Consider the following 24615-nt stretch of genomic DNA (forward strand, 5'->3'; position numbering starts at 1 on the left):
GTTCCTAATGGGAGCTCCGTTTGAGCCCTTACATTCTTGCCCATTGAGACTGTTGTCATTTAAGACTGTATTTTTAGTTGCGGTTACTTTCGCACGCAGAGTGAGTGAGTTGCAGGCACTTTCCGCCAAGCCACCTTTCAAAGTGTTCCATAAGGACAGGGTTGTCCTTCGGGTTTGTCCTTCTTTTCTTCCGAAGGTTGTGTCGGAATTTCATTTAAGCCAGAAGGTGATTCTTCCGGCATTTTATCCTCCTGCGCATCCTGGTAAGGAAGAGGAGAGGCTCCATATGTTGGATCCTAGGAGAGCTTTGAGTTTCTATCTCTCACGGATGTCCCGGGTCAGAGTGGACGATCAGCTCTTTGTTGGTTAAGCTGGAAGGCGTTTAGGTCAGGCTTTTTCCAAGCAGACCTTGTCCAGATGGATCATTTTGACGATCTGAGTGTTACTGTTTGGCGGGTAAGGACCCTTCAGTAGGCTTACGGGCTCACTCTTCTAGGGGTGTGGCTGCCTCCACAGCTCTACAGAGGGGCGTTCCGATTCGCAGTATTTGCGAAGCTGCCACATGGGCTTCTGTCCATACCTTTGTGAGACACTATTCCCTGGACTCCATCCATGGGCAGGATTTGGCCTTTGGTAAGGCAGTCCTATATTCAGCAATTTGATTGGGCATTCTAAAATTCTAAATTTGTAAATTCTTTTCCCACCTCCATACGTTGGTACTGCTTTGGGAGTCTGTCATAGATGTGGAATATGTCGGACGACACAATCCCCTCAAAGAACAAGTTACTTATCTTACCTGGTAACGTTCTTTCGATGGGATGTTCCTCTGACGTATTCCACATCGAACCCTCCCAGCCTGCCCCTCTACAGAATTTCTTATGCGATTGCAGCTTACGTTTCCGCAAGGCTTTCTGCAGTCATACTGACAGGAGATTGGTGCCACACGTTCTGGGAAAAAACTACAACTGAGGCTACGGGTGCCGTGCGTCCTATATATAACATCCGGTGACGTCGACCTCGACGGAGGCCCTTGAGAGACAGCGTGTTGGCGTCATTGACGAAGGACGGCTACGCCGAAAAAATTTCCCAAGCAGCACAGCTGTTGTCATTACTGTCATAGATGTGGAATACGTCAGAGGAACATCGCATTGAAAGAACGTTACCAAGTAAGATAAATAACTTGTTCTTCTAACCTATGACTCTTTTGGCAGATAATCCTTCCAGCATTATTGGGCAAGTAGGAAGTGAGGGAAGTGCCAGAGGACTAAATCGCTCCCACAGAGACTCAGGTAAGTGTGACAATAGCATGGTGATAGCGGATGAGGATCGATGACTTGTTGGTAGGGGTGACTGGAACAAAAGTGTTTTCAATTTTAGAACTCAAATCAGCATATCATCAAATTGAATTGCACGAGGAGTCAAGAGATCTTACAGCCTTGATCACTCGGTGGGTCTGTTCAGGTGCAAAAGGATGCCTTTTCAGTTAGTCTCTGCAGCAAGTGTCTTTCAGAGTATTAGGTTGCTGGGATGTGAGCGTGGAGTTATGTGCTATCAGAATGATGTGTTGGTGTGTGGGAGCAAGGAAGTTGAGCATGAGTGGCTGAAGAGTGATGAGAATTCTGGGAGAAGCAGGTTTGAAAATAGCCATGGAAAAATGCACTTTTAAGGCCAACAAGAGTGTCTATCTAGGTCATGAAATATCGGGAGAGGGTGTACAACCCAAAGAAGATGCAGTAGAAGCGATAAGATGTATGGAGGCGCCCAAATGCAAGGGCGATGTGCTATCCTTTCTAGGGTTGGTAGAATTTTATGGAAAGTTAATTAAGGGGCTCTCCGATAAAACCAGAAGCATGAGGAAACTTACCTGTAAAGGCGTAGCTTTTAGTTGGGATGAGAAGTGTAAGACAGAGTTTGAAAATATCAAAAGGGCAATATCTAATGCACCCATATTAAAAATCTTTGAGGAAGACAAAGAAACGTGATATTTGTGGACGACAGTGATTATGGTTTAGGATCGGTGTTGATGCAAGAGGATAATTTAGGACTGCATACTGTAGCATTTACGTCTAGGTCTTTGAAAGATGCAGAATGTAGATATTCTGTTGTTGAAAAGGAAGCTCTCTGTGTGTGGGGTGTGGAGACATGTAAGGGGTATCTATGGGGAAGGAAATTCATCATTTGCATGGATCATAAACCTGTGGTTAGTATTTTTTCCAAGGGAGGATTGGAAGGCGTCTCCAGGTGTATCATGAAGTGGGTGAGTGCATTGCAAGGGTTGCAATTCTCCATGGTTCATGTACAAGGTGAAAATAATGTGGTAGCGGATGCTTTGTCCAGATCGCTGGAGCAGAGGGAAGTGAATACAGAAGAGGATGAGGTAGGAGAGAGTTTTCAGGTGCACAGCAGTTTAAAGAAAAATGAATGGGATGCAGCATGACTGGAGGATGCATTATATCAGAGTGTTGGCGATGGTTATTAGGAATGATACCAAGAAGAAAGACGTATCCATGGATGGATATGGCAGGGTAAGAGATGAACTTTGGGTACAAAGGAATTATTTGTATAGAGGGCATCAGCTGGTGGCGCCATGCAAAATGAGAAGAGCGGTAGTAGATTTAGCGCATGTTGGCCATTTAGGGGTGGCCAGGACGAAAGGATTAGTAAGATCTGATTTTTGGTGGCCAGGTAGTGTAGACAGAGATGTGGAAGAGCAGGTGATGATGTGTCGGGCTTTAAAAAGTGTCCAAAATGTTCATCACGGACCCGCACAACGTCTGCCTCTGGTCCCTCGGCGAAAGCCACGCCACCGATGACTGCCAGTCCCTGACATCGAAGGTCTTGCGGGAGCAGAAGAAGAAATTATCGGTAGGTAGGGTTTCTAAAAGCCGTAAGTCAAAATCTGCTGGGGTTTCGACCGATGACTCGAGGGGTGACTCTCCGCGTCGGCGTAAGTCCAGGGGGTCTCGTTCTCGGAGTGGTTCCCGCCATTCCTCTGCCTCTTCTAGGCATTCTTGGAAGCGCTGTCACTGGTTGCCTTCCCCGTCCTCGTCGGAGGACTCCGCCAGAAGGTGGGTGACTTATCCCACCAAGTATTTGTTGGTGGCCCAATGGGACGCATTCCTCCAGCAGATGATGGCGATTTTCGAATCGCAAGGCACAGTTCTGTCAGCGCCTTCGAGCGAAGCCGGCAAGGAACGAGCTAGTGCCACCACTCGTACGCCTCTGGGCTCGGGCAGTCGGCACGATCGGGAGCCGGCGAGGTCCCGATCAGACAAGGTTGATCGCCATAGCCGTGCCAGGTCCAGGTCCCGGCCCTCGACACTGTTGAGACCGTTGGAGCCTGTGAGGCCTTTCAAGAAGGCGTCAGCGCCGTGTCCATCGAGGGACTCTCTCGAGGCTCCGGCTTCGAAGAAGTAGTCGACGCCATCGGCGCCGACACCGTCGAAGGACACTCTCAGGGCTCCGGCCTCGAAGCAGTTGTCGAAGTCATCGGTGCCTCGGTCGACGTCGACGCCGATTCCATCGGCACCCGCGATGTCTTTTGAGGAGAATTTGCCGGAGGTGCCTCAGAGGGCTGCAGAAACTCTGAGGAAGGCTCCCTATAAGTCTCTGAGACCTGTTTTTGAGCCCTTCTCCGCCCCTCCATCCAGATTGGATTAATTCCAACATTTGGATTATATTTCAGAGGTGGAAGAAGGCTCTGATGAGGAGAGGGTTGAGCCTCCTGAGGTTCCTGATGATCTGCTGTCTGGTCAGTCAAATGGAAGACCTCTGTCAGTCCTTACATGACGCCAGTGGTCTTGACACCTCTCCGGCGGTTGAATTTGGCAGGCCTGAGCCTGGTACCCATGCCGAATCCTCGTATAGGCGTCTCATGTTGAGGGTGACTGAGTACTTGGGGTGGTCTGCTGTTGATTTTCTTCAGGATGATATGATGGATATCCTGGACCAAGGTCCACCCACTGACTGGATGTTGCCATTTCTTATGGCTTTGTAAAGAAGGGTGGTGGTGGCTTGGACTGCTCTGGAGAGTCTCCCAGCAGTGAATAAGTCGCTTCCGAAAAAATACCGTCCAGCCAGTGGTGACCCCTGCTACTTGTCAGCGTACCCTACTCCGGAGAGTTTGATGGTGCAAGCGGCTACGTCCCCCAGCGTAGCAGGCTGCGTACCCTAGCATCCCTCCTGATAGGGACGACAAGCGCTTTGATGGTTGGGTCAAGAAGGTATTTTCTTCTGGGGGTATGGCTTTAAAGGCAGCCAACTCCGTTTGTGCCTTGGCAAGATTCAGTCACACTCTGTGGAATTGTGCATCTTTGGCGGCTGAGCATATTCACGAAGGGGAAGAACGTGATGGTTTTCTAGCCCTTGTGCAAGATGGCAAGGATGCCATGTGTGAATCCGTTCATTCGGGTCTGGACATGGCAGACTGTTAGCCGGTCCATGGCTGCGAGCACCATGATATGCAGGTTTGCGTGGTTGCGGAAGTCGGGGTTTGCTCCTGATGTGCAATCCCGGCTTCTCAACATGCCCTTTGATGGTGTCCATCTTTTTGGCAGCAAGCCTGACGAGAGCCTTGAGAGGTTGCAGACCTCCAAAGCTGCAACAAAGTCTTTGAGCGCTGCAGTACGTCAACCTCCACCTTTTCGTCCTAGGGGACAGCAATGGAGGGGAGGTTCCTTTCGGTACTACTCTTCCTTTGGTAGATCGAGAGGAGATGCCAGTCAAAGGGGCCACCGTAGGAGTACCAGAGATGGAAAGTGTAGTGAAGTGACTCCCAGCCTTCTTAGGTTGACTTGCTAGGTTCATTATTATCAAGCAAGTCAATCAATAAGTTACATATAGGACAATAAAACACTGGCAGCCCATCACCCAGGCCTCTGGCTGAACAACTGACCAGGTTAGAACATTCACCCATGCATTCCATCACTCAGGCATAAACACACCACATGACATCACAACATTCCTTCTGCAAAGCCTTGCCATACACAACAGAAAGCAAGGTACTTGAGGTGCCAAAGCCGCTCGGGCAGTTGCCCCTAGACATGTCCATCTGCCCTCCATGCCATCTTCCCTACCGAGACAATCTGCTCTCACGGGAGGGGGGTGGAGTTCTCCATCCAGAGGTCAAGTCTCTCAGCCTTCATGCTTGGTACTGAAAGGTTGAGGTATAAGGATTGGGACCTCCCCGAAGACATGATGCAGGTGTTGCTTTCGGCCAGAAGGCCCGCAACGAAAACTCTGTACCGTTGCCGTTGGAGGAAGTTCTGCGACTGGTGCAGGGTACAGAATGTGGATCCTTTCCAATGTTCCATTCCTTTTGGTTTTGTCTTTTTTGCTTTCTTTAGCCCACAAGGGCCTGCAAGTAGGTACCATTAAGGTTACCTGGCGGCGGTGTCCATATTTAAGCGCTTGTCTGAGAAATGTTCTTATTTTAAGATCCCTTCGATTTCTCAGTTTCTAAAAGGGCTAACTAATGTGTTTCCACTGTCGCCTTTCCAGGTGCCGGGATGGGATTTGAATTTGGTTTTAAAGTTCCTAATGGGAGCTCCGTTTGAGCCCTTACATTCTTGCCCATTGAGACTGTTGTCATTTAAGACTGTATTTTTAGTTGCGGTTACTTTCGCACGCAGAGTGAGTGAGTTGCAGGCACTTTCCGCCAAGCCACCTTTCAAAGTGTTCCATAAGGACAGGGTTGTCCTTCGGGTTTGTCCTTCTTTTCTTCCGAAGGTTGTGTCGGAATTTCATTTAAGCCAGAAGGTGATTCTTCCGGCATTTTATCCTCCTGCGCATCCTGGTAAGGAAGAGGAGAGGCTCCATATGTTGGATCCTAGGAGAGCTTTGAGTTTCTATCTCTCACGGATGTCCCGGGTCAGAGTGGACGATCAGCTCTTTGTTGGTTAAGCTGGAAGGCGTTTAGGTCAGGCTTTTTCCAAGCAGACCTTGTCCAGATGGATCATTTTGACGATCTGAGTGTTACTGTTTGGCGGGTAAGGACCCTTCAGTAGGCTTACGGGCTCACTCTTCTAGGGGTGTGGCTGCCTCCACAGCTCTACAGAGGGGCGTTCCGATTCGCAGTATTTGCGAAGCTGCCACATGGGCTTCTGTCCATACCTTTGTGAGACACTATTCCCTGGACTCCATCCATGGGCAGGATTTGGCCTTTGGTAAGGCAGTCCTATATTCAGCAATTTGATTGGGCATTCTAAAATTCTAAATTTGTAAATTCTTTTCCCACCTCCATACGTTGGTACTGCTTTGGGAGTCTGTCATAGATGTGGAATATGTCGGACGACACAATCCCCTCAAAGAACAAGTTACTTATCTTACCTGGTAACGTTCTTTCGATGGGATGTTCCTCTGACGTATTCCACATCGAACCCTCCCAGCCTGCCCCTCTACAGAATTTCTTATGCGATTGCAGCTTACGTTTCCGCAAGGCTTTCTGCAGTCATACTGACAGGAGATTGGTGCCACACGTTCTGGGAAAAAACTACAACTGAGGCTACGGGTGCCGTGCGTCCTATATATAACATCCGGTGACGTCGACCTCGACGGAGGCCCTTGAGAGACAGCGTGTTGGCGTCATTGACGAAGGACGGCTACGCCGAAAAAATTTCCCAAGCAGCACAGCTGTTGTCATTACTGTCATAGATGTGGAATACGTCAGAGGAACATCGCATTGAAAGAACGTTACCAAGTAAGATAAATAACTTGTTCTTCTAACCTATGACTCTTTTGGCAGATAATCCTTCCAGCATTATTGGGCAAGTAGGAAGTGAGGGAAGTGCCAGAGGACTAAATCGCTCCCACAGAGACTCAGGTAAGTGTGACAATAGCATGGTGATAGCGGATGAGGATCGATGACTTGTTGGTAGGGGTGACTGGAACAAAAGTGTTTTCAATTTTAGAACTCAAATCAGCATATCATCAAATTGAATTGCACGAGGAGTCAAGAGATCTTACAGCCTTGATCACTCGGTGGGTCTGTTCAGGTGCAAAAGGATGCCTTTTCAGTTAGTCTCTGCAGCAAGTGTCTTTCAGAGTATTAGGTTGCTGGGATGTGAGCGTGGAGTTATGTGCTATCAGAATGATGTGTTGGTGTGTGGGAGCAAGGAAGTTGAGCATGAGTGGCTGAAGAGTGATGAGAATTCTGGGAGAAGCAGGTTTGAAAATAGCCATGGAAAAATGCACTTTTAAGGCCAACAAGAGTGTCTATCTAGGTCATGAAATATCGGGAGAGGGTGTACAACCCAAAGAAGATGCAGTAGAAGCGATAAGATGTATGGAGGCGCCCAAATGCAAGGGCGATGTGCTATCCTTTCTAGGGTTGGTAGAATTTTATGGAAAGTTAATTAAGGGGCTCTCCGATAAAACCAGAAGCATGAGGAAACTTACCTGTAAAGGCGTAGCTTTTAGTTGGGATGAGAAGTGTAAGACAGAGTTTGAAAATATCAAAAGGGCAATATCTAATGCACCCATATTAAAAATCTTTGAGGAAGACAAAGAAACGTGATATTTGTGGACGACAGTGATTATGGTTTAGGATCGGTGTTGATGCAAGAGGATAATTTAGGACTGCATACTGTAGCATTTACGTCTAGGTCTTTGAAAGATGCAGAATGTAGATATTCTGTTGTTGAAAAGGAAGCTCTCTGTGTGTGGGGTGTGGAGACATGTAAGGGGTATCTATGGGGAAGGAAATTCATCATTTGCATGGATCATAAACCTGTGGTTAGTATTTTTTCCAAGGGAGGATTGGAAGGCGTCTCCAGGTGTATCATGAAGTGGGTGAGTGCATTGCAAGGGTTGCAATTCTCCATGGTTCATGTACAAGGTGAAAATAATGTGGTAGCGGATGCTTTGTCCAGATCGCTGGAGCAGAGGGAAGTGAATACAGAAGAGGATGAGGTAGGAGAGAGTTTTCAGGTGCACAGCAGTTTAAAGAAAAATGAATGGGATGCAGCATGACTGGAGGATGCATTATATCAGAGTGTTGGCGATGGTTATTAGGAATGATACCAAGAAGAAAGACGTATCCATGGATGGATATGGCAGGGTAAGAGATGAACTTTGGGTACAAAGGAATTATTTGTATAGAGGGCATCAGCTGGTGGCGCCATGCAAAATGAGAAGAGCGGTAGTAGATTTAGCGCATGTTGGCCATTTAGGGGTGGCCAGGACGAAAGGATTAGTAAGATCTGATTTTTGGTGGCCAGGTAGTGTAGACAGAGATGTGGAAGAGCAGGTGATGATGTGTACGGAGTGTGTGGAGGGTGACAAGGGACTCACAGTGCAGAAAGTTCCTATGGTAGTCTGGAAGTGTCCTAGAGTACCATGGGATGAAGTGGCGTTAGATCCTTTGGGGCCGTTTAACATTGGAGAAGCCAGAGATGCTTATCTGTTGGTGGTAGTTGATTTGTTGTCAAAATGGCCCGAGGTATTTGTTTTTAAAGGACATTTCAAGTAGCGGTGGTATTCATTTTTTGGAACTGTTATTTTGGAGGGAGGGCTTCCCTAATATGTGCCTCTCGGACAATGACTCTCAATTGGTGTCCAGGGAGTTCAAAGATTTCTTGGACAAATATGGTGTGGAACAAGTTACCACATCCCTGTACCTCCCCCAGAGTAATGGGTGTGAAGAACGCTTCAACAGGACGCTGATGGAGGCCATCAGGATTGCGGTGGCTACAGGTGGTGATTGGGTACGCACTGTGATGGAAAGAACCTTTCAGTATAGATTAGCTCCCCACAGTGTTATTGGAGTGTCACCTTTTGAGGTTTTGCAAGGGAGAAAACCCAACTCTCATCTGTGTCCTTGGTGGATGAGAAGTCAAGATATGTGGGAGTGGATGTTGAATGCATGAGAGAGACGCTATGCCTGAGTGGTGTCAAAGCCAAAGCACGTTATGATCAGAGAAATTGTTGTAGGATCTTCAAGGTGAAAGAAGGTGATTGGATAAAGGTAAAGATATCTATCAAGGTACGGAAGGGTTCATCCTCGTACTCAGAACCTAAGGAAGTGGTCAAGGATTTGGGTTCTTCCTTTTTGGTTATAGACAGAGGAGTATGGAACAAAGAAAGGGTGGCAGTTCTCAGGATGAATAACTTCCATTTAAGTCAAAAGGATGAAGGAAGGGAGGTGTGAGGACTGCATGTTTTTTTGCGGGGTGATGTTCAGAACAATATGTAAAGTATGAAGGAAGGGAGATGTTAGCAGGTTTCCGCCATAAAAAATGCGCACTCTGCCCCCTTACTTAGAGCACCAACATCACAATACAGACTATCAATATTACGCATGCGATTTAATTTGTGGCCGGTAAAAGATATTCTTGCAAAACGACATCTGATAGATTTGCAAGCAAACGTGTGCCGATTTTGTAACAATACAGATGTTCCAGAAACCCTGGAACACTTGATTACACAGTGTTTATCAGTATGCAATCTTAGACAAATACACTATGCCAAACACTGTAAGTACTCTGGCAATCTGGATTACAGCGTCTGTTGGACAGTCATTATGAGTAGTGAACATTTATCAATTCAACTGGCAATTATCAATTTCTTGAACAGTCTTCAATTAGATGCATGAACATTGGTGAATATTTAGCCTGGGAATATAGGCTCAGTAGATGCTAACACAGAAATTATTCTGATTGTTAAAGCACTGAAATAACCTCAAACCATTATACATGTCGTATGAATTCAGGTAGGCTAATGTAAATGTAGTCGAATATTTCTTGAGGAGATGTTACTCAAGAATTTAGTGTGCCCATTCCTCATGATTTAATGTCAAATCATTGTAATGAGTCATTAATTTGGTATCAATGATTTAGACTGTTTGAGTTTTTAGTCTTTTTGTTTTTGTTTTATGTAGAATGTCATTTTAAATGCAAATGAAAAGGGTTTACTTAAGTTGCTGTGGATGGGACAACATATGCATAGTTATAGGAATGTTCACTTTTATCGTTACTGTTGCTACATACTTTTATGACAAGGTTCAGGTTGTGGAATGAGAATCAACCTGCTCTAGATTCCATGTTTGGTCAGTTGATAGCTGTTTCCCTGGCTGGGGGTCGTTCAACCTGTGAGCTTAATAAATGAACCTGGATTTCTTCCTATTCAAGCATGTCAGTGTCATTGATGAACCTTAACAATTTGATGTGTTGCATCCCATCTAGACGTTGAGAAGAACTCGAAACAGATGCCCTGATCAGACTCTTTCATGACCCTCACAAATGGGAAATATGCATGTCTCTCATCACTCCATTCTTTCAGAAATGGAAAGTCCCGATGGTGGAAGTGTTTGTGATGGAGAATGACTGCATGTGCCAGGCTTATGCATCTCAGCAGGAGATGGGTGTCCATTCCCTGGGAGATTATTTCATTCTGGTTTGGTGGGCAAAGGCCCTTTAAGTGTTTCACCCTTCCCTCTTCTTTGTGGGTCTCTGCGTATTTCCAGGAAGGCATGCAACTGCAGTCTTATTTTGGTAGCACCTAACGGGCCTCGGCAGATGTGGCTCTCGACCCTCCTTTCTATCCAAAGGAGTTCAGTAAGGGGGAGTAGTGCTTCACCCTTGCCTTCCATTTTTGAACTTGAGAATCTGTTTTTTGAGAAACTAGCTTACGCCAACTTGAGTATCTCCAAAGCAGATGATCACCATTATTTACACAGCAAGGAAAGACTATACAAGGAGGCAATAAAAGAGCAAGTCGCACAGATTTTAACATGGGCCCTGCTTAAGAACATGAATCCTTGTTAGAGCCTTCTTAGATAATCTTTTATGTCTTACTTAATGAGCGCAGGCATTCAGGTGCAATCCTGACAATATGCCAAGCTTCTGTCTTCCTGTATGTAAGATATATAAGGGTTAGCCTCTTTACTTTGTAATCCTCTTCCTCGGCCCAGCGTTTGTGCAAAAAAGGGGAGGGAGTTGGGACATTGGGGAATCCTATAAAACGGGATCGACCATGGGTACGGGAAAGGGGAATACTGCGTCTCACTATCGGTTGCCTCACCCTTATTCCCCGAAGACGCCTCACACAGGTGATCCTCCCGCACTGATCCAAAGACGATGGCCGTACCCTGGCCACCTGAGAGAGAGATCCCCGGGAACTAGTAGGTGAGGCACCCTTTGGTTTCTCACGGGTACACTCTAGTTTTACTCGTGAATGTTAAATTATCACTCTCCTCATATATGTAACACATCACTCCTTCTCATCATATGCATGTGAAATCGTCACTTCTCAATCTAACAAGACATACTACTTTAAGGCAAATGTTTGAGTGCTTCTTTAAACAGGTCATCATTATCATTTTGCTCTGATTCAGTATGCGGCCAATGGAACATGTTGACCATTTATCCACAGAAAACAAACTAAACATGCTTTCCTCTTGTGGTAAATTGACAGATGCAGGAAAATTAATTCCTGAACTGATGAACGTGCCTGTGAAACACTGCAGCAAAATCATAGTGTATAATTTGGCGCCCATGGCAGACACTCTTAGGCAGTGGCCTTTTCCATGGCATTGCCCCTGTGTTGCTGCTGCTGCTGCGGTCTGGTGACTGTCCTCTTATTGTCAACCCACAGTGCAGTAGCAGAGCTGCACCATTGTCATGCAGTATGACTGGAGCACCCAGCTTTGTTACCTTGCAACTCATTGTTAGCCATGAAAACTATCACTTTCCTACCTATCAGCTTCATAGGTTCTTATGAGCAGGCCAGATTGAAGAGACTACACCCAGTGCACACTGTTGTTCCTTGTTGTGTGCCAACTACTGAATGAGAGCTAAAATAATATTTCCGAACAACCTCACCCGAATGAGTCTGAGAAAATAAGTGCCAGTGCTCAGAAATTCAGAAATAAGTGCTGGGGCTGGGCCCTGGCAAGCACCCCCACAAATGAAGCACTGGCTTGGTGGGGTTCTGTTGACGATATAGATTCAGGTACCAATGAGTATGCACATTGTGATGATCCGGTTCCCAGGAGCGCTTTTCCGGGTCAGAGGCCTTCTGAACAGTTTTTGGGGCCTAGGACACAGATAGACTTACCCCCCCACCCACTAAAATAAATCAACAGATCACAGGCCTCAAATCATGCTCAGTCGTGGGGGCGCAAGCAAGACTTTCCCAGATTGTTTACATTTAATGAAACTAATAATGGCACAGATCGAAGGGCAGTGGATTCACATCACTCACCATTCACACCACTCCTTTTTCACTGTAGACTTGCAACACACTTTCTGCACACCAAAAGAAATTGAGTTGAGTTCAACTTAACTACCAGCTACCAACTACAAGTGATATTGATGCTTGGAAGGCTGCAGAGGGGAACCCAGGAAGGCCTATTGTAGCTTTCCACCAACAAATATGGGGATATATATCGTTTTAACTTGAGGTATTTGTTCAATAGGAACGTTCAGATGACAATTGTGTTTTCTGAAAGGTTATCTTATGATGAAAAACTAAGGCTCAACAGGAACACCTATTAAAGACATGAACGGGGTGCACAATAGGTAACGGATATAAACTATGCAAACATAAACTATACATAAACAGAATGTGGAAAGAGCTTATTGTGATGTGCATAGGTACAATTCTGAATACAAGCTCAATGAAATGCAATGGATGCTTGTGAAGGCTGTGAGAATCCTGAAAGTGTTCTCCCACCAACTCCCCCGGGATCTTCCATTCAGGTGGCCAGGGAAGGGCCATCGCTTTTGGATCCCGACCCTGGGGTTGGACAAGCGAGGTAGGATCATCAGAGTGGAGGGTCACGAGGGATTGGGAGAATACCCGAGGACGAGACATGGTATTCCCCTCTCCCCATTTTCCATCAGAAACCCCTTCCTCAGACTTCATGGGATATTCCATCTCGCCCTCCCCATTTCCGACTAATACTGGGAAGACGAAGAGGCAACCTAGAGTAGTGAGGATTACCTGCAAGAAACACCTTCAGAAGCAGAAGGAAGACTGCCACCTACTACCATTAGATTGTCACGTAAATAGTCAGGCAGGGTCAGGCATTTAACATGGACTACTCACACCTGACTCCACTTGACTCCTGTTTTAAGTATAAAAGGTGTGGCTTTGCACAATCAAGAGAGCGAGCTGTGAATGCTAACAGGAGCCGAGAAGCTAAGGAACCGGGAGCTGCAGGGAGAGAAGCCTGGAGGATCCTGAGGAGAGCATCATGCCGACACACTGGTGCTGTGTTTGTGAGGGGCTGCAGGGACGCTCGGGAGCCGTGTCTCCTGGGAGCTGGAGCAAGGCAACCTGTGTCCTGGCGGTGTGTGGTTGAAAAGTGCTTGTTCCCTTGGGACGAGTCCTGTTCCCATGGGGTGTGAGGGGCTGGTGCGGAGAGCCTAACCTCGATCCCATGTTCCCAGAGAGACCGCTCACCAGCGCAACGCTACCTGGTGAGTTTCAAACAAGTAAGCAAGAGAAGCTTGAGAGCGTGCGGCTAGCTGGAGCAAGGAGGGAGAAAGACAGATTTTTCAAAGCGACACAGAGCGGAAAACGAGAGAGAAAGCAGAAAGTGAGCGGAATGTGAGAGAAAGGCGCTAAATGAGCACAAAGGAAGAAGAAGGCTTGAAAGTGAATAATAAGGGTGCGAGCGACCTGAAAGTAAAGAAAAGGTGCAAGCGAGCACCGAAGAGTGAAATAAGTGTTCAAGAGGCACGATAAGGAAAAGGACAGATGCAAGGGTGCATGAAAGTAAAGAAGTAAATGTGCAACAGGTACAGTGGAGAGAAAGTGAATCAAAGGAAGGTGCTAGGGGCACGACAAGGTGAAAGAAGAGAAAGCCAAAGAATGTGCAAGTGTGCACAGCAAAGTGGAAGATAACAAAGGGATGAAGGAAGCATCTGAAGATGAAAGGATAGATGAAAAGCAAGTACAGGAAATACAGAGAGGGGGCCAAAGATCAGAGTGGTCTCACTTAGGAGGAGCAAAGAACCTGGAGTTTTTGAAAGTCTGATTTTACCCCATAAGAAGATTGTGCATGAATGGAACTGTAAATAAGTAAAAAGTGCATCCCGACAAGTTGGATTTTGTGTTTAAAACTAGAGGGGCCTAAGCTTGAGGAAGGGAACCCTGAGAGGCCGGAGAGGAACTGCGTTATCAAACTGAACTTGTGTTTGGAACTGAAGGGGCCTAAGCTTGGGGAAGGAAACCCTGAGAAGCCTGAGATTTAACTGTGTTATATATTTTCTTGTTTTGTCTGAAACATGGAAGGATTGAAGCTTGGAAAAGGAATCCCCAGGAACTAATGCCATTGGAAGTTGGTTGAACAGAGTGCAAGAGGTTCCTAGTGATTCAATCGATAGCCAAACCATCGACAACCATACTATTGACAAAAAAGCATCAACAAAAAAAAAAAACATTGAATGCATTTTAAAAGAAAAAATTGAATGGGGGCTGGAGGGTTCCCCCCCTCAACACTCCTTTCTTAAAACATTGAAACACATTTTTACTAAACTAAATACTTAACCATTGAACAAAATGCATTCTATGTTTTTTTTTTTCCCCCGATGCATTTTTTTCAATGGTAGGGTATGGTCTGTCGACGCTTTGGATTCGATTCAATGACCAAATACCAGTGCAAGAACTTTGTGGTGAAGTTAATGAACAACCTCTTTTTGATTGTTCTGAACTTTGATGTTACTGACAAAGCCACACCTGGTGAGAAGACCACCTGAAACCAGCCTTGGTATATATTTATTTTTGAATCACTCATTTTCTTTACCACATTTTATCAGAGTGAGGGCAAGCATAGGTTTCGACACAGACGGATTTTGCTTTTGAACTTTCAGACATGGACAGCCCTTGGAAACATCAGTTGAGGGAACCATCCGTTTGAAGTTGAGTCCAGTTAGGTATTACACCGACCCCAGCATTATAGTAAATAAAGGTTTTGAATCAATAACAGAGTCTGCCTCTCTCTTGATACCATGCCTGTCTCGCAATGCCTTTGCATTGATTAATTATTAAGCACCCTGAAATCATTCAGTGTATCCGGGCCGGGTCTAGGATTTGTGAGGCCTTGTGTGACAAGAATGCAGAGCCGCTAATATACAAATTTGCATATGTATCGACATGACTGTGTGAAAATAAAGAACATTACACTACAGGGAGTGAAATCAGTCTTTGGTACTCGAATGCTTGCATTAGGTGAAGTTAAATTAAAAGAAGTAGCCATGAGAAAGTCCAAAGGCAAAACTTAGCTATTTGCAAATTAAATTCATTATTATATACATTAAACAATGAGTGCAGCTTTTTCAAAAAGCAAGCATAAACTGTAAAAGTGGGATTTGACCCCAATCTGCAATTTAGGCACTTGATCTTGACACTTCTCAGCTCTGGTCTAATTGGTATACATATATAATAAAGCAACCAGGCTACTTTATACATCCTTATAGAGATTTGATTGCCTTGAGAGAAGAAACCGATTTCATTAGCCATCTGAAGCAGTGTGGGGCTTTCAGATGCCAAAGCCAGTGCGCCCCCAACACATCAGTTATTATCATTCACACATTAATGCAAATTAAAGGCAGTAGCTGCATGTTGCCACATGGATACATAGCTACTCTTTCAGTTATGCAAGGAAAATGGACAAAAGTGTTTGGAAGCCATAATCCTAATACCAAGGGTGGTGGCATAGGTAGAGGCAGACTCAGTTACCAGGTAGGGCACGGGCATCCCCCAGGGAAGTCACTAAATGCTATTTTACTACTTGGAAAATTGATTTTACATGCTATGGTCCATTTTCTGTGGAGGGGCATCATATCTGTGCATCATGTAAGCTTGTTCCTGCCAATGTGTGGTCAGAACAGATGGGCACACCTAACCTGATTGCTCCCTGGCCACTCTCACCCCACTACAGTCTGAAGACTCTGTGGCACAAATAGTAAACTATACAGCACCACAATGAGTTGACAGTAGCTTCATGTCACTGTAAGTAACATATGTAACATTCAACCAACTAAATGGTACTGATTATTATTATTTTCATGTTTATATATTGTTATAGTACGAACCTAGCTCGGAAGCAAAAGAGCGCAGTTCAGATCATAGAGCAAAATATTGGTAGCGAGGATTTAAGATGTCATCAAGTAAATATCAGTAATAATTATCACAGTACAATGAGATAGCCAGTATCATGCCATAACTCATTGTATTGACTGTGTAAGAAGCCAGTGATAGCCAGGTCAGAGTTCAAACACATACATGCATGCAGGTTGAAAAATCTGTGACATCTACATATGTTGGTACCTGGCCCAATTGTATGAATCCATTTAATTGGCAAAAATAAATGTTTCTCTTCTACCACTCAGAAATAATCTACATGCAAATTAACTGCTCAGCATGACGATTCGAGGGGATTGGGTCCTCCGACGTATTCCATATCTATGACATGTAATCACCACAGCTGTGCTGCTTCGGAAACTTTTTCGGCGCCTGCGTCGATGACGTCGATGAGGACCTCCTCCGACGTCATCCGATGTGATAAGTAGGACGCACGACGCCCATAGCCTCAGTTCCGTTTTTTCCGCGAACGTGTTGCTTCGTGTTTCTCGGTTCTAAGCCTCGACTCTTTGGAGTTCTGTTCTTTCTGGTTCTTCGAACCTGTTCGTTTGTGAATTTCCTTCGGCGATGTCTTCCACTTCGTCTTCAACCCCGCGTCCGGGCTTTAAGAAGTGCGGGGAGTGTGGGTCCAAGATGTCGGTGACTGACTCGCACGACGCCTGCCTCTGGTGCCTCGGGGAGGCCCACGACACGGATGACTGTATCGACTGCCAGTCGCTCACGTCCAAAGCCTTACGCGAACGTAAGAAGTTGTTGTCGGTAGGTCGGGTGTCCAAGCCCCGGAAGTCGAAGTCGGCGGGGCTTTCGACGGATGATTCGAGGGGTGACTCTCCGCATCATCGTCGGAAGTCTCGTCAGTCTTCTTCTAGGAGTGGGTCTCGCCACTCCTCAGCCTCTTCGAGGCATTCTCGGAAGCGCCGTCACCGGTCGCCTTCCAGGTCCTCTTCCGAGGGTTCTGCACGGCACGTCGGTTACCCCACCAGCCATGCGACGCCGGAGGAATGGGCTTCCTTCGGGAAGAAAATGTTGGCGATTCTTGAGTCGCAGGGTACTCAGCCGTCCGCGCCCCCGAGTGGGGTCGGCCGCGTGAGGTCGAGAGACGCCGCTCGCAAGAGTGGTCGGCACGAGTCACGGGAGCGGTCCCGTTCGGACAAGGAGGCTCGTTCTCGCCATACCCGTTCCAGGTCCCGGTCCTCGACGCGTTCGAGACCGTGTGCTCCTGTGAAGTCTTCGAGGAAGACATCGACGTCTGAGGTGTCGAGGGCGTAGACAGGCTTTCTCGAAGCTCCGGCTTCGAGGACGTCGTCGAAGCCGTCGACTATCAGGTCGTCGAGGGACACGCTCGGGGCTCCGGCTTCGAGGGCTGTGTCGACGCCGCCGATACTGGAGGCGCTGCATCTGACGTCGACGCCGGTTTTCTCGGCGCCGATTCGCTCGACGCCATCGACGCCTTTCGTGTCGGAGGTGCCCCGTGTCACGGGTGTACCCCCTAGGAAGGCTCTGGTTAAGAGCAAGCACTCTCGGGTGCCTTTTCGCCACCTGGAATATATTTCGGAGGCGGATGAGGATTCTGATGGCCTGGTTCCTAGTCACGTGCCAGATGAAATTGTCTCGGGCCATAGTCAGTTTGACGATTTGAGGCAGTCACTGCATGATGCCAGTGGACTGGACACCTCTCCGGAGGTGGAATTTTGTAGGCCTGAGCCTGGCTCCCATGCCGATTCCTCGTACCGGCGCCTTATGGCTAGGGTGTCTGAGTATCTGGGATGGTCTGCTCCCCCAGGGGAGTTTGTGCAGGATGATCTGACGGACATCCTTGATGTTGGTCCCCCAACTGACCCGGTACTGCCGTTCCATATGGCTTTACAGAGAAGGGTGGCGGCGGCTTGGACTGCTCCGGAGAGTCTCCCGGCGGTGGGCAGATCCTTGTCGCGTAAATACTGTCCAGCCAGTAGCGACCCCTGCTACTTGACCAGGCACCCCACTCCGGAAAGTTTGGTGGTGCAGGCGGCCACGGCCCCGGCAAAGCAGGCGTCGTACCCTACCATCCCTCCTGATAGGGACGACAAACGTTTTGATGGCTGGGCGAAGAAAGTGTTTTCTTCTGGTGGTATGGCGCTTCAGGCGGCCAACTCCATTTGTGCCTTGTCACGTTTCACGCACACTCTGTGGAACTGTGTTGAGTTAGCGGCTGAACATATTCCCGAAGGGGATGAACGGGATGGTTTCCTTGCTATGGTCCAGGATGGTAAGGATGCCATGTGTGAGTCCGTTCAGTCGGGTCTGGACTTGGCTGAATGCGTCAGTAGGTCCATGGCGGCGAGCACCGTGATACGCAGGTTTGCGTGGTTGCGGAAGTCGGGGTTTGCTCCTGATGTGCAGTCCCGGCTCCTCAACATGCCCTTTGATGGTGAACACCTTTTTGGCAGCAAGGCTGACGAGAGCCTTGAGAGGTTGCAGACCTCAAAAGCTGCAGCGAAGTCGTTGGGCGCTGCAGTTCGCCAACCTCCGCCTTTTCGTCCTAGGGGACAGCAGTGGAGGGGTGGTTCCTTTCGCTATTACTCATCCTTCAGTAAAGCGAGAGGAGCTGGCAGTCAAAGAGGCCAACGCAGGGGTACCAGAGGTGGACGACAGGGTACCCGTGGTGCCAAGGCCGCTCGGGCAGTTGCCTCTTTGCCCTCAGGTAAAGCCGCAGCCGCTCCCACTCAGTCGTGAGGCCATGTCCCATGGTTCGCCGGTTGGGGGAAGGCTGGCGCAGCATCTTGTAGAGTGGCAAGCCATTACTTCAGATGTGTGGGTTCTGGAGATCATAACCCACGGCTACTGTCTTCCTTTTCGGCACAGGCCTCGCGACAATCCACTAGGGAACCTCTCTTTGCAGAGTCCGGATTCGCTCCTTGCGCAGGAAATTCAAGCCCTGCTGGAGAAAGGCGCCATAGAACTGGTGCCTGTAGCTGAGAGGAACAAGGGATGGTATTCCCCTTATTTTTTGGTTTCGAAGAAAGACGGGGGATTGAGACCCATCATGGACTTGCGCGGTTTGAACAAACTCCTCAGGAAGGACAAGTTCAAGGTGGTTACTCTCTCTCAAGTCCTCCAGGCCCTTCAGCTTCAGGACTGGTTGGTGTCACTCGACCTCAAGGATGCTTACTTCCATGTGCCGATCCATCCCAAGCACAAGAAGTACCTGAGGTTCGCGGTTGGCGACTCGCACTTTCAGTTTCGGGTCCTGCCGTTCGGATTGACCTCCGCCCCGAGGGTTTTCACCAAGCTCATGGTGGTGGTGGCAGCGCATCTCAGGCAAGGGGGGATTCACGTCTACCCCTACCTGGACGATTGGTTGATCAGGGGGAGCTCTCCCGAGCAAGTCCTGGATCATCTATCGATCACCTGTCGCTCCCTTCACAGGCTGGGCTTCTCCCTCAATTTAAAGAAGTCCCATTTGACGCCAACACAGCGGCTCCAGTACATCGGAGCAGTGCTCGACACTTCCCTGGGGCAGTGTTTTCCTCCCCAGGTGAGGGCTCTTCACATTCAGCAGATGGTGCACAAGTTTCAGCATGCCCAGACGCTCCCAGCGTTCGAGTTCTTGAGGTTGCTCGGCCTCATGGCATCCTGCATTCTTCTGGTGCCAGAGGCTCGCCTGCGGATGAGATCTTTGCAGTGGGCACTCAAGACGCAATGGTCGCAGTCCTCCGGCAGGATGTCGGACTCGATTCAGGTGCCGTCCTCGGTCGCCCGGGACCTTCTGTGGTGGGCCGTCGAAGGCAACTTGATGAAGGGGGCTCCATTTTGGCTTCCCTGGCCGGAGGTGACGATCGTGACGGATGCATCCCTCACGGGATGGGGAGCTCATGCCAACGGGCTGACAGTCAGCGGTCGTTGGTCTCCGTCGGAGTCCAGACTCCATATCAATCTGTTGGAGCTGAGGGCCGTCAGGCTAGCCCTGAAGGCTTTTCTGCCGTCTGTGCGAGGGAAGAATGTCCTGATCCTGACGGACAACACAGTGGCCATGCACTACCTCAACAAAAAGGGGGGGGCAGGGTCACTTCCTCTGTGCAGAGAGGCGATGCAGCTCGAGTTCTGGGCCATCCAGCAGGAAGTTTCGATCTCGGCAGTTCATCTGGCCGGAGCCGAAAACGTGACGGCGGACGCTCTGAGCAGGCAGAGCGCGATCTCTCACGAGTGGGAGTTGGCTCAGGAGATTCTCCTGGAGATCTTCGCCCTTTGGGGGACCCCTCAAGTGGATCTCTTCGCCTCCAGTGTCAACCGGAAGTGCGAAAGGCTTTGCTCGCGGGAATTTCCTCCAGAAGGAGCCTTAGGAGACGCGTTCGTGGTGGAGTGGTCATTCCCGCTGCTGTACGCGTTTCCTCCAGTCCCCGTCATCCCGCAAGTGCTGCGGAGGTTACGGAAGTTCGGTTCCCGGATGATCCTCATTGCCCCGGCGTGGGCTCGGAGGACGTGGTACCCGGACCTTCTCGACTTATCCATCTGCCCTCCACGTCGTCTTCCCTACCGAGACGATCTGCTCTCACGGGAGGGGGGTCAGGTTCTCCATCCAGAGGTCAGATCCCTCAACCTTCACGCTTGGCTTCTGAAAGGTTGAGGTATATGGATTGGGACCTCCCTGAGGACGTGATGGAGGTGTTGCTTTCGGCCCGAAGGCCGGCAACAAAGTCTCTGTACCGTTGCCGTTGGCGTAAGTTCTGCGACTGGTGCAGAGTTCAGAATGTGGATCCTTTTGCATGTGACATCCCCATGGTTCTGTCCTTTTTACTTTCTTTGGCCCACAGGGGCTTGCAAGTGGGTACCGTTAAGGGTTACCTGGCGGCGCTGTCCATCTTTAAGCGCTCGTCTGAAGAGTGTTCTTACTTTAAAATCCCTTTGATTTCACAGTTCCTGAAAGGGCTCACTAATGTGTTCCCTCCGTCACCTTTCCTGGTGCCCGGTTGGGATTTAAACCTGGTTCTTAAGTTTCTTATGGGTGCTCCGTTTGAGCCTTTACATTCTTGCCCTTTGAGGCTGTTAACTCTGAAAACTGTGTTTTTAGTTGCGGTTACTTCCGCTCGCAGAGTGAGTGAGTTACAGGCACTTTCAGTTAAGCCTCCCTTCACTGTATTTCACAAGGACAGGGTTGTCCTTAGAGTTCGTCCTTCTTTTCTTCCGAAGGTAGTGACGGAATTTCATTTGGCCCAGAAGGTTGTTCTTCCGGCATTCTATCCTCCTCCGCATCCTGGTAAGGAAGAGGAGAGGCTCCATAGGCTTGATCCTAGGAGAGCTTTAAGCTTTTATGTTTCACGCATGTCCCGGGTCAGAGTGGATGATCAACTCTTTATTGGTTACGCTGGAAAGCGTTTGGGGCAAGCTGTGACGAAACAGACTTTGTCTCGCTGGATTATTTTGGCCATCTCGGAGTGCTACCGTTTGGCGGGTAAGGACCCATCGGCTGGCTTGCGGGCCCATTCTACCAGGGGTATGGCTGCGTCTACTGCCCTGCAGAGGGGTGTTCCTATTCGCAACATCTGTGATGCAGCCACCTGGGCTTCAGTACATACATTTGTACGTCACTATTCCCTTGATTCCATCCGAGCACAGGATCTGGCCTTTGGCAAGGCGGTCCTTTGCTCTGCTATTTGATTGGCTATTCTACATTTTGATTCTAAATTCTTTCCCTCCTCCTTGCTTTGGTACTGCTTTGGGAGTCTGTCATAGATATGGAATACGTCGGAGGACCCAATCCCCTCGAAGAACAAGTTACTTTCTTACCTGGTAACGTTCTTTCGATGGGATGGTCCGACGACGTATTCCATATCGCTCCCGCCCGGCCTTCCCCGCTGCAGAATTTCTTTTGCGATTGCAGCTTACGTTCCGCAAGGCTTTGTGTCTGACTGGCAGTTGACTTATGTCACACGTTCTGGGGGAAAAAACTACAACTGAGGCTATGGGCGTCGTGCGTCCTACTTATCACATCGGATGACGTCGGACGTCGGAGGAGGTCCTCGACGACGGCGCATCGACGTCATCGACGCAGGACGCAGACGCCGAAAAAGTTTCCGAAGCAGCACAGCTGTGGTGATTACATGTCATAGATATGGAATACGTCGTCGGACCATCCCATCGAAAGAATGTTACCAGGTAAGAAAGTAACTTGTTCTTCTAAAGCTAATAATTTAGACAAATGACTACTCGCTTTTCCCACCAATCATCACTACTTCATGCACTCTTGTTTCATACAAATATGCTGAAACAGAGTTTCAATTATGTTTTATAATTGGCATTTTAGCACAGCATTTTTAATTCCTGTACTCATTGCAAATACAGGATTGCAAGTCCCAAAATGCAATCTATGAGCCAGGACTGCTTTATATCACACCTGCCAATTTTCGATCTCTTTAAACTGTCACATGGGTTGCACAACATTCAAGACCTAGACCCCAGAAGAGCATGTGTGATCAAGACAACTCATTGTAGTCATTGTCTGGAACAGGAATTCAGCTTGTGGTTCTGTATATTGTGCTTCACATGCGTTAACTTATTCAACAATCCTTATTCCATTACTGTTGAAAGTCAGTGGGGGGGATGTGGGGGAGTTGAAGGAGCAGGAAGAATAAAAATGGCGCAAAAGCAACAGACTGGGAAGACAACAGAGGAAACTGTGAAAAGGAGACACAGACAATGAGGAAGAGAAGTAAGAATCCAGAGATATTGTAGGAAGATGCAAGAAATAACAGAGCAAAGATTGGTACAGATAGGCAGGAGGAAAAGTCCAAGAAGACATTCGGGGGCATAGTGAGCGGAAAGACAGAATGTATGGGGAAAAACAAGAAAGGGAAGTGAGCAAAATGACATAAAGGGGAGGCAAGGAATGCGAGCGAGAGGCAGGACAACTGAGAAGGGGGAGGAGGAAAAGAGAGAAGAGACCTGGCCAGACATTGGAGGCAGACGCATGGGGGGGACAAGTAGATTTATCATGCAGAGGTACAGGAGAAACCGAAGTATTTGCATTTGTATTTTATTTATTTGTAAAGCGCACCAGGCCCAATGGCATCCGGGCGCATGATTTAGGTTACAGGCATCTTATAGGGTGCATACAAAAGAGAACAAGGGAAGGGAATAAAGGCAATTTAAAATAAAAATGCAATTTTAGAAAATATACAAGTACTATACATAGTAACAATCATGCAGAGCAGCTAGCAGGTTTGGGCAAGTGTAGCGGAGTGCCAGTGGGTGCTAGTAATCAGGCTGGTCTTGGGCTGCCAGCCAGGCTTTGGTTTTGCTCTTGAAGGCCAGCATGGTTCTGCTCTGAGTGGGTTGGGTAGGGAGTGCCATAGTTTCAGAGCCATGACTGAGAAACTGCTGCCGCCTGGTCTCTGGAGGTTGAAGCTGGGGATGGAGAGGCAGTTGGTTTGTGCACTTCTAAGTGGTCTTGAGGAGGTGTGTAGAGAAAATCTACTAGCCAGGTAGCTTGGTGCTTGATGCGAGAGGCTTTTGTGTGTTAGCGATAGTGCTTTGAGAGAAACTCTTTGGGAAACTGATAGCCAATGGAGACTCCGTCTGGTGTCTGAGATGTGGAGGTTCCTAGGGATGTTAAGTACCACTCTAAAGGCATTATTTTGAATGATCTGTAGTTTGCTGATGTTACATTGGTTAGTGCTGAGGTAGAGGGCATTACAATAGTCAATCTTAGACAGGACCAGGGTCCTGGCTAATGTAGTGCAGTTGGCTGGTGATAGGAATGGACGACAAGCCGTGATGAGCTTGCATGTATAAGATGCATTAACTTGTCTCAAAAGTGATAAGGTGGTGTCGAGATAGATAACAAGTGTTTTAGTATCTTTGCCCACTTTGATGGTATTGCCATCAATAGTGAAGGATTTGAAGGACGGGTCTAACTTGATAAGTCTTTGGTGAGATCCTAGGATGAGAATCTGTCTTTTCATCGTTCAAGCACAGTTCATTCTGCGCCATCCAAGCCTGGATGATTTGATAGATGGAATTGATGGCTAGAGTGTCAGTTTTGTGGTCACCTGTGATAGGGATGAGTATCTGGGTGTCATCGGCGTAATTGGTATATGTGACACCCAGATAGTCCAAAATATCAGAGTGGTTTCGTGAACACACTGTAAAGTGTCGGGGAAACACACGAACCTTGAGGAACCCCGCAGGTGACTGGCGCGGGATCAGCAGTGGCAGAAGGGGTAAAGACTCATCAATCTATTTTCCAAAAAGGAGGTGATCCAGGCCGTGGCTTTGTCCGAGAAGTTGGCGGCGGTTTTGAGTTGACGGCAGAGGGATTTGGTGATTTACTCAATTGAAGGCTGCAGAGAGATCTGAAAGGAGTAAGAGGGCAAGCTTGCCCTTGTCTTTAAGGTCTTCGATCTGAGTTTTTAGATCTAAGAGGGCAGTTTCCCTACCATACCGAGGGCAGAAGCCTGATTGTCTCATTCCCAGGAGATTATTAGTTTCCAGGTAAGCTTGGATCTGCAAGTATGTTGCGCGGTCAAGAATTTTTAAGAGGAAGGGGACTGT

The 24615-nt window shown here is 47.9% G+C and overlaps 1 protein-coding gene across 2 annotated transcripts in view; it reads left to right on the forward strand.

Moving 5' to 3' along the window:
• DMAC2 (distal membrane arm assembly component 2) overlaps positions 1-24615 on the forward strand; it is a 326013-nt gene that overhangs the window by 246423 nt on the left and 54975 nt on the right. The gene's annotated exons all lie outside the window — the stretch shown is intronic.

Source organism: Ambystoma mexicanum, chromosome 2p, assembly GCF_040938575.1.
Source record: "Ambystoma mexicanum isolate Mex_15411 chromosome 2p, UKY_AmexF1_1, whole genome shotgun sequence".
In the NCBI taxonomy this organism is placed as follows: Eukaryota; Metazoa; Chordata; class Amphibia; order Caudata; family Ambystomatidae; genus Ambystoma; species Ambystoma mexicanum.